The sequence below is a fragment of the Piliocolobus tephrosceles genome, chromosome 15 (genome assembly GCF_002776525.5).
Source record: "Piliocolobus tephrosceles isolate RC106 chromosome 15, ASM277652v3, whole genome shotgun sequence".
NCBI classification, from domain to species: Eukaryota; Metazoa; Chordata; class Mammalia; order Primates; family Cercopithecidae; genus Piliocolobus; species Piliocolobus tephrosceles.
The window spans coordinates 107484862-107495946 of NC_045448.1; positions in this window are offsets into that span (position 1 = coordinate 107484862).

Here is an 11085-nt window from a genome sequence, read left to right on the forward strand (position 1 = left end):
AAAAAAAAAAAAAAAAAAGATCAATTGAAATCATGTGCTCGTGCATTCATGTCAGTATTTGACAGTGCCCATCCACATTTTCAAAGAAGAAATATGTAAAATCTCATTACAGATCAACATTAATAGAAGAATGTTTGCAATCAGTCTGGATGATAAGAAACACTAACATTAAGTGACATGTTATTTCCCAAAAAAGAATTATGTTATTCTCATTAGTAGACCCACATAAAAATTGTACTTGGCCAGGCATGGTGGCTCACACCTGTAATCTCAGCAGTTCGGGAGGCTGAGTCAGGAGAATCGCTTGAACCTGGGAGGCGGAGGTTGCAGTGAGCAGAGATTGCACAACTTTTTGTCAACAAGAATGTGTGGAAATTTATTTTCTCTCTTGTTATGTAAGTACCTACATGGTATCTTGAGTCTGTCTCTTGGCCTGCAAACACTAAAACATTTACTCTCTGGCCATTTACAGAAGAAGTTAGCTGACCTTTGCTTTTAAGCATCAAAAAGTGCACATTTCCCTCAGAAATCTATTTGTAAAGTTGTATATTTTTATGGCTGGATGTGGTGGCTCATACCCGTAATCCCAGCACTTTGGGACACTGAGTTGGGAAGATGGATTGAGGCCAGGAGTTGTAGACCAGCCTGGGAAGCATAGCGAAACCATGTCTCTACAAAAAATAAAAAGTAAAATAAATTAGCCAGGCATGGCGGTACAAGGCTGTAGTCCCAGCTATTCAGGAGGCTGTGGCAGGAGGATCACTTGAGACCAGGAGTTTGCAGTTACAGTGAGTCATGATTGCACCACTATTCCAGCCTGAGCAGACTGAGCCCTAGTTCTAAAAAAAAAAAAAAAAAAAAAGAGGCCGGGGCAGGGTGGCTCATGCCTGTAATCCCAGCACTTTGGGAGGCTGAGGCGGGTGCATCACGAGGTCAGGAGATTGAGACCATCCTGGCCAACATGGTGAAACCCCGTCTCTACTAAAAATACAAAAAGAAAAAAGAAAGAAAAAAAATTAGCCAGGCATGGCAGCAGGCACCTGTAGTCCCAGCTACTTGGGAGGCTGAGGTGGAGCTTGCAGAGAGTCAAGATCGGGCCACTGCACTCCAGTCTGGACAACAGAGCGAGACTCTGTCTCAAAAAAAAAAAAAAAAAAAAAAAAAAAATGGGCAAGTGAGGAGGCTGATGGTTGCAATACCTTGAGAAGATGAGGTTGACTGATCGCTTGAGACCAGGAGTTCAAGACTAGCCTGGGAAGCATAGCAAAACCCCATCTCTACAAAAAATACACACACACACACACACACACACACACACACACACACACAAAAGCCAGTTGTGGTGATGCACACCTGTAGGCCCAGCTACCTGGGGAGGCTGAGGAGCTGAGGTGGGAGGATCACCTGAGCTGGGGGAGATAGAAGCTACAGTGAGCCGAGATCACACCACTGCACTGCAACCTGACCAGTCAGATTGCATCTCAAAAAAAAAAAAAAAAAAGCTGTCTTTTTGTAAAAATGATACACATTCATTGTAAAAACGCATACTAGAATAGTAGTAATAGAAGAAAGAAGCTACCTGACACCCCGCCACCCAGAGATAAGTGTTGCAAGTTTGAGGAGGAGCTCCTTCTAGACGTGATTTGTGCCACATTCCTAAAATGTTGCTCAGATGACTCTCAGCAAAAGGACTTTTTTGGAACACAAGTTGCTCAGATGACTCTCAGCAAAAGGACTTTTCATAATGTTTCTTGATGACATTTTAAAAATTCATAAATGAAAAACATCATCATTGTGAAAGGCTTAGGAAATACAGAAAGCATTAAAAAAAATCGGCTTAAAAAAATCATCCTTGGGCCGGGCGCGGTGGCTCAAGCCTGTAATCCCAGCACTTTGGGAGGCTGAGACGGGTGGATCACGAGGTCAGGAGATCGAGACCATCCTGGCTAACACAGTGAAACCCCGTCTCTACTAATACAAAAAACTATCCGGGCGAGGTGGCGGGCGCCTGTAGTCCCAGCTACTCGGGAGGCTGAGGCAGGAGAATGGCGTGAACCCGGGAGGCGGAGCTTGCAGTGAGCTGAGATTCCGCCACTGCACTCCAGCCTGGGCGACAGAGCGAGACTCTGTCTCAGAAAAAAAAAAAAAAAAAAATCATCCTTAATCCTATGGTATCAGTTAGGATCCCGGCAGGATTTGATGGCATACTCAACCTGGATAACTGAAGAGAGTTTAATTAAGGACAAAAGCATTTCAGGGCTTAGGGACGACTGCAAGGGATGGATGGATGTTCCTGGAGTCAATACCAATTGGGAGCCCACCTCTGCTTGAGTATAAAGGGGAGGGAAGCTTGTTACCAGAATTCAAAGGGGGTGGCTACATAGAGAGGGTCTTCAGTGGAGAGAACGCAGTCTATCCTCTGGTACCCCATAGAAAGAGTGCTGGGTTCGCCTCCCACTGGCCAAAACTAACTAGAGGCCAGATCACCGGGGAGCCCTAGGAGAGTAAGGAGGAGAAGCAGGAGAGAGGTCTCCAGGTGCAGAGAAGATGCAGCACAGTTACTGCCAAAGGTTACAAAGCTTGTCTCTAACAAGCACTAGTCTGTGAATTTATACTCCAAGACAATTCCATTTCCACTATACACAAAGACATTCAGATCCACAACTTTTTTTGTGTTTGTTTGTTTTTTTTGAGACGGAATCTGGCACTGTCGCCAGACATCTTTTTTAGAGATGAGGTCTCTCCATGTTGCCCCAGCTGGTCTCCAACACCTGGGCTCAAGCTATCCTCCCACCTCAGCCTCCCAAAGTGTTGGGATTAAAGACATGAGCTGCTTCACCCAGCCCAGATCCTCAGTCTTAAAACCAGATTTGGGTTCATGACCAGCCTGGCCAACATGGTGAAACCCTGTCTCTACTTAAAAAAAAAAAAAAAAAAAAATTACCCGGGTGGGGTGGCGTGCACCTGTAATCCCAGCTACTCAGGAGGCTGAGGCAGGCGAATCACTTGAGCTTGGGAGGTGCAGGTTGCAGTGAGCCGAGATTGCACCACTGCACTCCAGCCTGGGTGACAAGTTAGACTGTCTCAAAAACAAACAAACAAAAAACCTAGATTTGGGCCCACTATGCTGTTCTCCTCTAAAGGAAATCAGAGTTTGTTGGAGGGTGTCAACACAAGATGTCAGGACACCCAAGAAGTAAGGTAAGCCTGGAACATGCTGCTGATGTTAGAAAGAAGGGGAGCTCTCTCCTTGTCTCAGGTAATGTTGGAAAGGGATGCGAAGAAGCCACAGATAGAAGACTCCCATTGCTAGAGTGAATTGCAGACTCTGCATGGAAAAATAATTATGATCATTGGTATAAACTGAGCCATGGGTCCATGAAGCTATTTTTTTTTTTTTATTATACTTTAAGTTCTAGGGTACATGTGCATAACGTGCAGGTTTGTTTTTTTTATTTTTTTGAGACGGCGTCTCGCTCTGTCCCCCAGGCTGAACTCGCAATCTCGGCTCACTGCAAACTCCGCCTCCCGGGTTCACACCATTCTCAGCCTCGCGAGTAGCTGGGACTACAGGCGTCCGCTACCACGCCCAGCTAATTATCTGTATTTTTAGTAGAGACGGGGTTTCACTGTGTTAGCCAGGATGGTCTGGATCTCCTGACCTCGTGATCCACCCGCCTCGGCCTCCCAAAGTGCTGGGATTACAGGCGGGAGCCACCGCGCCCGGCCTCATGAAGGTACTTTTTAAATGATTCACAAACCATTAACTTTTTGTAAAAGATTCCTGTGGCACACCCATGAATTTCTGCTATCTTTACCAAGATTAAATCACTGCGTGAATCTCACACATATTTTCGTCATATGTGACGATGAAACCCCTTTTCTACTAAAAATACAAAAAATTAGCCGGGCGTGGTGGCGGTGCCTGTAGTCCCAGCTACTCGGGAGGCTAAGGCAGGAGAATGGCGTGTACCCGGGAGGCGGAGTTTGCAGTGAGCCGAGATCGTGCCACCGCACTCCAGCCTGGGCGACAGAGCGAGACTCTGTCTCAAAAAAACAAAACAAAACAAAAAAAACCATGCTATGGCTTACTCTCATTATGTGTGTGTGTCTGTGCATCACATGCCTCGGAAAAGTTTCAAAGGGTGGATCCCTAAATGTTTACAGTTGTCTTCTGAAAGTGGAGGGATTGATTGCAGCTGTCTAGCAATGAGTAGGTATTCTTTTCACACAAATAAACATGCAGTGTCCAGCGTATGAATGGGCCGTGTGCCCAAAGCACTCCCTCTTGTGCCTCGTGAGCACAAAACACGTTTTCTACAGAAACAGGTGCACCTAGGACGGCTGGAGACGCTTTGAGCCGAGGCAGTGTCTTCACGGTTCGGAGAGCTGGGAGTGGAGGTCGGGGGAAGTTTCTCCTCCTCGCCAGCTTTCTGAGACCCAGGAGCCGCCTCCCTTCGTCCCCGACCCCGCCTCTGTCCCCCAAGCCGCGGACGCGCCTCTTCCGCCGCCTCCAAGAGCAGCCGCAGGGCCGCCCCCGGGGACGCGTTGTTCGCTGCGGGAGTTTGGGGTGGCAAGGACCGGGCGCACGGCTGAGATGCGCGGCCCTTCGGAGCTCGAGCCTGTGCACGCGCCTGCGGGGCGGCCCCACACCTTGCAGCTTCCGCGGGGCGCTGTTCCCGCTGGCGCTCGGCGGGCGCTCCCCTAGGCACATCGGGGCTCTAGTGACCGAATTATGAATTCGTCCTTTGCTTTTCTCCTCATGTGATTGCAGCGAGCGCTCGTCTTGTGTGTAAATCGTGCTGGCGGGGCCCATTTTAACCAACTACGAATTTCATTTCAGAATGAAAAAGGAGACGCAGTTTCGGACGTGGCAGCGGTTCCCCACGGTCGTTCCTCTGAACTACCGGCCCTTACAAGGAAGACCTGCCTCCGGCGGATCTGGAAATGAGTCCCAGCTGCAAGCCCAGGGCGACGGCAGCCCCACGGGCCGAGCAGAGGAAAGACCAGGCGGGGGACGGAGAGCCTAGTGCCGCGTGCCGGGACCCACAACCCCTTTCCCCTGCGCGCTCTTGCCGGAGCTGACGGGAAAAAGCTCTCCTTGGCGGCTGCCCATCCCCAAGGCCCAAGCGATGCTTCCTAACTGCGTGGACGCAGCTTGATGGGGGAGAAAGAGGTCTGGGAGTCGGGCTTAGAGCCCCGTCTCGCCTCCTGCCAACTCGGTCCCGCAAGGTTCCGAACCTCACTGAGCCTCAGCTTCCTCATCTGGCAAACGTGATGATAAAAGTTCTTCTCTTGTAAGGTTGGTGTGAAGACTAAATGGCCCTTTACTGTATATTTAGAGCACCTGGCTCACGGATTAGTCACCTCGCTCCTGGACTCAACAGTGTTCACTGGGTCCTTACAGCATCACACTGGGATCCTTAAGGGCAAAGACCAAAATTAGACCTAGCTTAATTCGTGATGTGCAACTGTTAAATGTTACGAAATGAGTGACTGACAGGATGATCCAGCTATGAGAAATAGGAGACAGTTTACAGTGGGATAGAGACCGTACCTTCTTTTTGTATAAGATGTCTGGCAGTTGGGGATAACTTATGGGAAGCAAGCTTAAGATGCACACGCAATCTTGACCAAGGGGATGTAGAAATTAGATATATGGCCAATAATCAGATAAGCAAATAAACAGATCTCAACTCAAATGTTTAGTTAGTTTTGAGGTTAGAGGTGGGAGATCAGGGTAACCAGGCAAAATAACTGATACAATAAATAACCACATGACAAATCACTTCTCTCAACAACACATTAAAAAAAAATCACGTTATTTTATAACTGCAAGATTTTCTTCAAACCAGTTGCTTGCTATTACAAGCTCAAAAACTTATCCTGCTCTGGTGGCAAACATTTCGTGACTCATGCTGTGTAACAAAGACCTGTGTGGACATTGAGTTGTATATTGCTGATGCTCCTGAACATAAAGGAAAAGTAGAAAATTGCCGCCTTTTTCCCAATGATTTGTGGAGAATTATTACTAGACTAGCTGCTACCTGTGCATGAAATGCACCACTATTGCTTAATAAATCTGGGCCGGGTGCGGTGGCTCATGCCTGTAATCCCAGCATTATGGGAGGCCGAGGCAGGCGGATTGCCTGAGCTCAGGAGTTCAAGACCATCCTGGCCAACATGGTGAAACCCCATCTCTACTAAAAATACAAAAATTAGCTGAGTGTAGTGGTGGGGGCCTGTAATCCCAGCTACTGGGGAGGCTGAGGCAGAAGAATCACTTGAACCGAGGAAGCGGAGGTTGCAGTGAGCTGAGATTGCACCACTGCACTCAAGTCTGGGCAAAAGAACAAGACTTTGTCTCAGAAAAAAAAAATAAAAGAAAAATGAATAGCACTGGGCACAGTGGCTCACACTGTAATCCCAACACTTAAGGAGGCAGAGGTGGGAGAATAGCTTGAGCTCAGGAGTTTGAGACCTGCCTGGTCAACGTAGCAAGACCCCATTCTCCAAAAAAGGAAAAAAATATCAATAGCATATCAATGTGTCTTACTTGCTTATAATATATTTCTTTATTGTTTTTTCTCTTCTTAATGTAGCACTTGTACTGTTCGGAGGATAAAACAGGTGCTCTTGATTAAATAGGGATTTGAAAGATATGAGTAGATTCTGTCTACTATCTGTCCCAATCACTTGTTCATTCCATTCAACAAATATTTATTTATTTGAAAAAGGGTCTGAGTCTGTCACCCATGCTGGAGAACAGTGGTGTGACTTCAGCTCACTGTAACTGCCACTTCCTGGGCTCAAGCCATCCTCCCACCTCAGCCTCCCAGGTAGCTGTGATTAAAGGTGCTTACCACCATGCAGCTAATTTTTGTATTTTTGGTAGCAACAGGCTTTTGCCGTATTGTCCAGGCTGGTCTCAAACTCCTAGGCTTAAGCAATCCTCCTGCCTCAGCCTCCCAAAGTGCTAGGATTACAGGTGTGGGCCACCATGCTCAGTCCCAACAAATATTTATTTGAACATTTTATAACTGTGAAAGATGTATTTGGACCCAATACAGTGAGGTCCAGAAAGAGTTCTTGGAAATGAAAACCTTGATAATAAATATGAAAAACTCCATACAGAAACTGAAAGTTAAAATCGAGGAGATCTCCCCAAAGTAGAGTAAAAATGTAAAGAGCTGGAAAGAGTCAAGAAAATTGCCAAGGACGAACCCAGTAGGCCTAACATACGATGATTAGTGGCCCCAGAAGGAACACGGGAAATGGACAGGAAGAAATCTTGTCAAAGAAGTAATAAAAAAGCATCCTATAAAGGGAAGATGTTTCCAGATTGAAACTAAGTGCCCAGCCCATGGATGAGAGTAAACTCACACTTAGTCACTTCATTATGAAATGTTAGAGCACTCAGGTCAAACAGGATTCCTCAAGTTTCTGGAGACAAAAAAACACAGATCACATATACAGGATCAGGACAAATGGTGTCAGATTTCTCTCTCTCTCGCTCTTTTTTTGTTTGTTTGTTTGAGACAGGGTCTTAAACAGGTCCAGCCTAGGCTGGAGTGCAGTGGCATGATCTTAGCTCACTGCAACCTGCTGGGATTACAGGCGTGCACCACCACGCTGAGCTAATTTTTGTAATTTTAGTAGAGATAGAGTTTCACCATCTTGGCCAGGCTGGTCTTGAACTCTTGAGCTCAAGTGATTCGCCAGCCTTGGCCTCCCAAAGTGGTGGGATTACAGGTGTGAGCCACTGTGCCCTGCCAACCCAGATTTTTAAATACAGCACTAGAATAAAATGAAAGCAAAATGCTTGTAATCCCAGCACTTTTGGAGGCCGAGGCGGGCAGATCACCTGAGGCCAGGAGTTTGAGACCAGGCTGGCCAACATGGTGAAATCCTGTCTCTACTAAAAATTCAAAATTAGCTGGGTGTGGTGATGCATGCTTGTAGTCCCAGCTACTTGGAAGGCTGAGGCAGGAGACTTGCTTGAACCTGGGAGGCACAGGTTGCAGTGAGCCGAGATCATACCATGCACTCCAGCCTGGGCAACAAGAGCAAAACTCCATCTCAAAAAAAAAAAAAAAAAAAAAGAAAGAAAAAAAAGATGAAAGAGAAATGCCTTTACAATTTTGAAGGAAAATGGTATCTAGTCCAGAATTTTATACTCAGCCAAAGTATCAAAACACGTGTGAGAGTAGAATAAAGACAATTTGGGCCATGCCAGGTTTAAAAACAAATATCTGGCTGGGCGCAGTGGCTCACGCCTGTAATCCCCAGCACTTTGGGAGGCCGAGGTGGGCGGATCACCTGAGGTCAGGAGTTCAAGATCAGCCTGGCCAACATGGCGAAACCCTGTCTCTACTAAAAATATGAAAATTAGTCGGGTGTGGTGGTGGGTGCCTGTAATTCCAGCTACTCAGGAGGCTGAGGCAGGAGAATCATTTGAACCTGGGCGGCAGAGGTTTCAGTGAGCCAAGATCACACCACTGCACTCCAGTCTGGGTGACAAGAGCCAAACTCAGTCTCAAACAAAAGCAAGTATATTCCTTGTGCCCCTTCCCAAAAAACTGTCCTGGTATATACCGCAATGCTGCCAATGCCACACTGCCTTCACCTTTGTGCTTCCGGGAACTGCTTTGTGGCTTTGCCTTCTCATAGCCGGAGTGACCCTGATAGGTTCTCAGGGATGCTGAGGCCAGCTTCCAGTGCAGGACTCCGTGTCATCTCCTCTCCTGGCCTCCATCTAATGGGGCCATACAGCCCTTTTTTTGCTGGGTTTGTGCTTGTTACTAACTTTTTCAAAACTGAGCAACATATTGTTCAGATTTCTTTTTTTCTTTCTTTGAGACAGAGTCTTACTGTGTCACCGAGGCTGGAGTGTAGTGGTGCCATCTTGGCTCACTGCAACCTCTGACTCTGGGTTCAAGTGATTCTTGTGCCTCAGTCTCCCAAGTAGCTGGGATTACAGGTACGTGCCACCATGCCCAGCTAATTTTTGTGTTTTTTTGGTAGAGCTAGAGTTTCACCATGTTGGCCAGGCTGGTCTATTGTTCAGATTTCGTACATAGACAGCAAAACCATAAAGCATGACAATGACTAACATAAAAGTTAAGAAAGTGGTTACCCCTGGTAGAGGGAGATGAGAGAGAAGCAGTTGGGGAGGGCCCCCAGGAGTTTCACGAGGTCCTAGGGTGGTAGGCATCCTGCTGTTTGCTTGCTTTCCCTATTTCTTTGCTGCATTGGTATTGCTTCCTATCTCCTTGGCCTTCCCATGAGATGTTGCCCAGCTGTTTATGATGTGGGCTGGGGATGTTCTAGGACGGGGAAACGACGTCACAGATTACACCTCAATGAAGGGCAGCAACAGCAGTCACCATTGTAAGTCTTTTATTTGTATTAACTAATTTGGTCTTTTCAACATCATCCCTATTTATAGATAAAGTACTGGAGACCCAGAGAGTACCAAGCAATTCAGTGTTTTCTGAAGGAAGACAAGTCAGAAGAGTGGCTTGCACCTGCAATCCCATCACTTTGGGAGGCTGAGGCCAGAGGATAGTTTGAGCCCAGGAGTTCGAGACCAGCCTGGGCAACATAGCCAGACCACCCTCCCCCACATCTCAACAAAAATAAAAATTAAAAAAATTAACTGGACATGGTGGCGAGTGCCTGTGGTCCTAGCCACTTGGGAGGCTGAGGCAGGAGGCTCACCTGAGCCCGGGAGTTGAAGCTGGAGGTTGCAATGAGCTATGATCGCATCACTGCACTCCAGCCTGGGTCACACAGTGAGACTTGGTCTTAATAACAATGATAATAATAAAAAAAGGCAAATCAAATGTTCAATGCAACTGCATTTTAAGAACAAGTTTAGAAACCAAAACTTTACTCAATCAGTAACCCTGTAACTAATCACAATATATATTTTAGTCCCACGTTGAGACAGAGCATGCAGAATGGAGAAAAGACAAAGGAACGAAGTGGGAATGGGAAGGACAGAGAGCAGGGAACAAGGCAGTCTCTTCTGGTGCCTACCAGGTTTTCACCTTATCCAGGGGCCAAGAAACCAGCTCTCCAGGGACCAAAACTAGACGCATGAGGACTTGCTTCCACAGAAACCATATAGAATTTGGGGCCGTGAGTTGTAGAGGGAGTGGAGATCCCTCCATGTGGATGAGGAGGGGGTGGGGGTTCTGTGTGTCTGTCCATTTGCTCTTGAGGGGCTCTGGTCCCTGCTTCTACCGAGGTGGTGACCCCTTTGTGTTGCCAGCGTCAGATTTCCTGTTTATGATGCCCTTTAGTTTCTGTGTCTGCCTGCCTAGGCTTTGTCCTCAGGCTCATCCAGTAGCTGGGATTTTTCTGGCCACAGCCTCCTCTGATTCTGACCCTGAGGGACTGAGTGTCTTTTATTTCAGGCTGCTCTAAAACCACTCCAGCCTCACCCAGCACCGCTTCCTGCCACAAGACCGGGGAGGATGGTGACTTGGGTTCCGGTAACAAAGCCCCTTCCGTGAAGTTCCCCAACATACTCAGCTTTTTCCTTAACATAGCGGAGGTTGGGGAGGGGTCCAAAGAATCAGTCGCACAAAGGGAGAGAGCAGCTCTGTTCCAATTAACGAGATTTTGCACATTCCAGTGCTTTCGGTCCACTGGAAGCTCTATATCCTCATTGCTGATGCCATTTGTCTCAGTTTTAGGGACCCAGTGACTCAGCACCCACAATCACGTTGCCTCTTGGCTGTGGCTGCAAGGCTTGCAGCCCCAGAGTCATGACAACATTAAACCCCTTCCATCCAAACTGTCAAAAGTCTGGACTTTTACCCTATGTAAAAGATAGTTACTGTTGCTGTTTCATGGATGCTGGCAAAAGACACAAGACGCCTGGGTCAGAGACAGAATAATGTATGGCTCATGGCACAACAATCAGCACTCGCATCCTGCTTGTGTCAATTCTCCTTGCTCTCTCAAGTCCCACAGGGGCAACATGGAGAGGCCCAGGTGGATGCTATGCATGGAATGGTTTGCATTGCAGACAAGGAATTCTGATTTCAGGGAAACTACCTATTTCATGGCCATTCT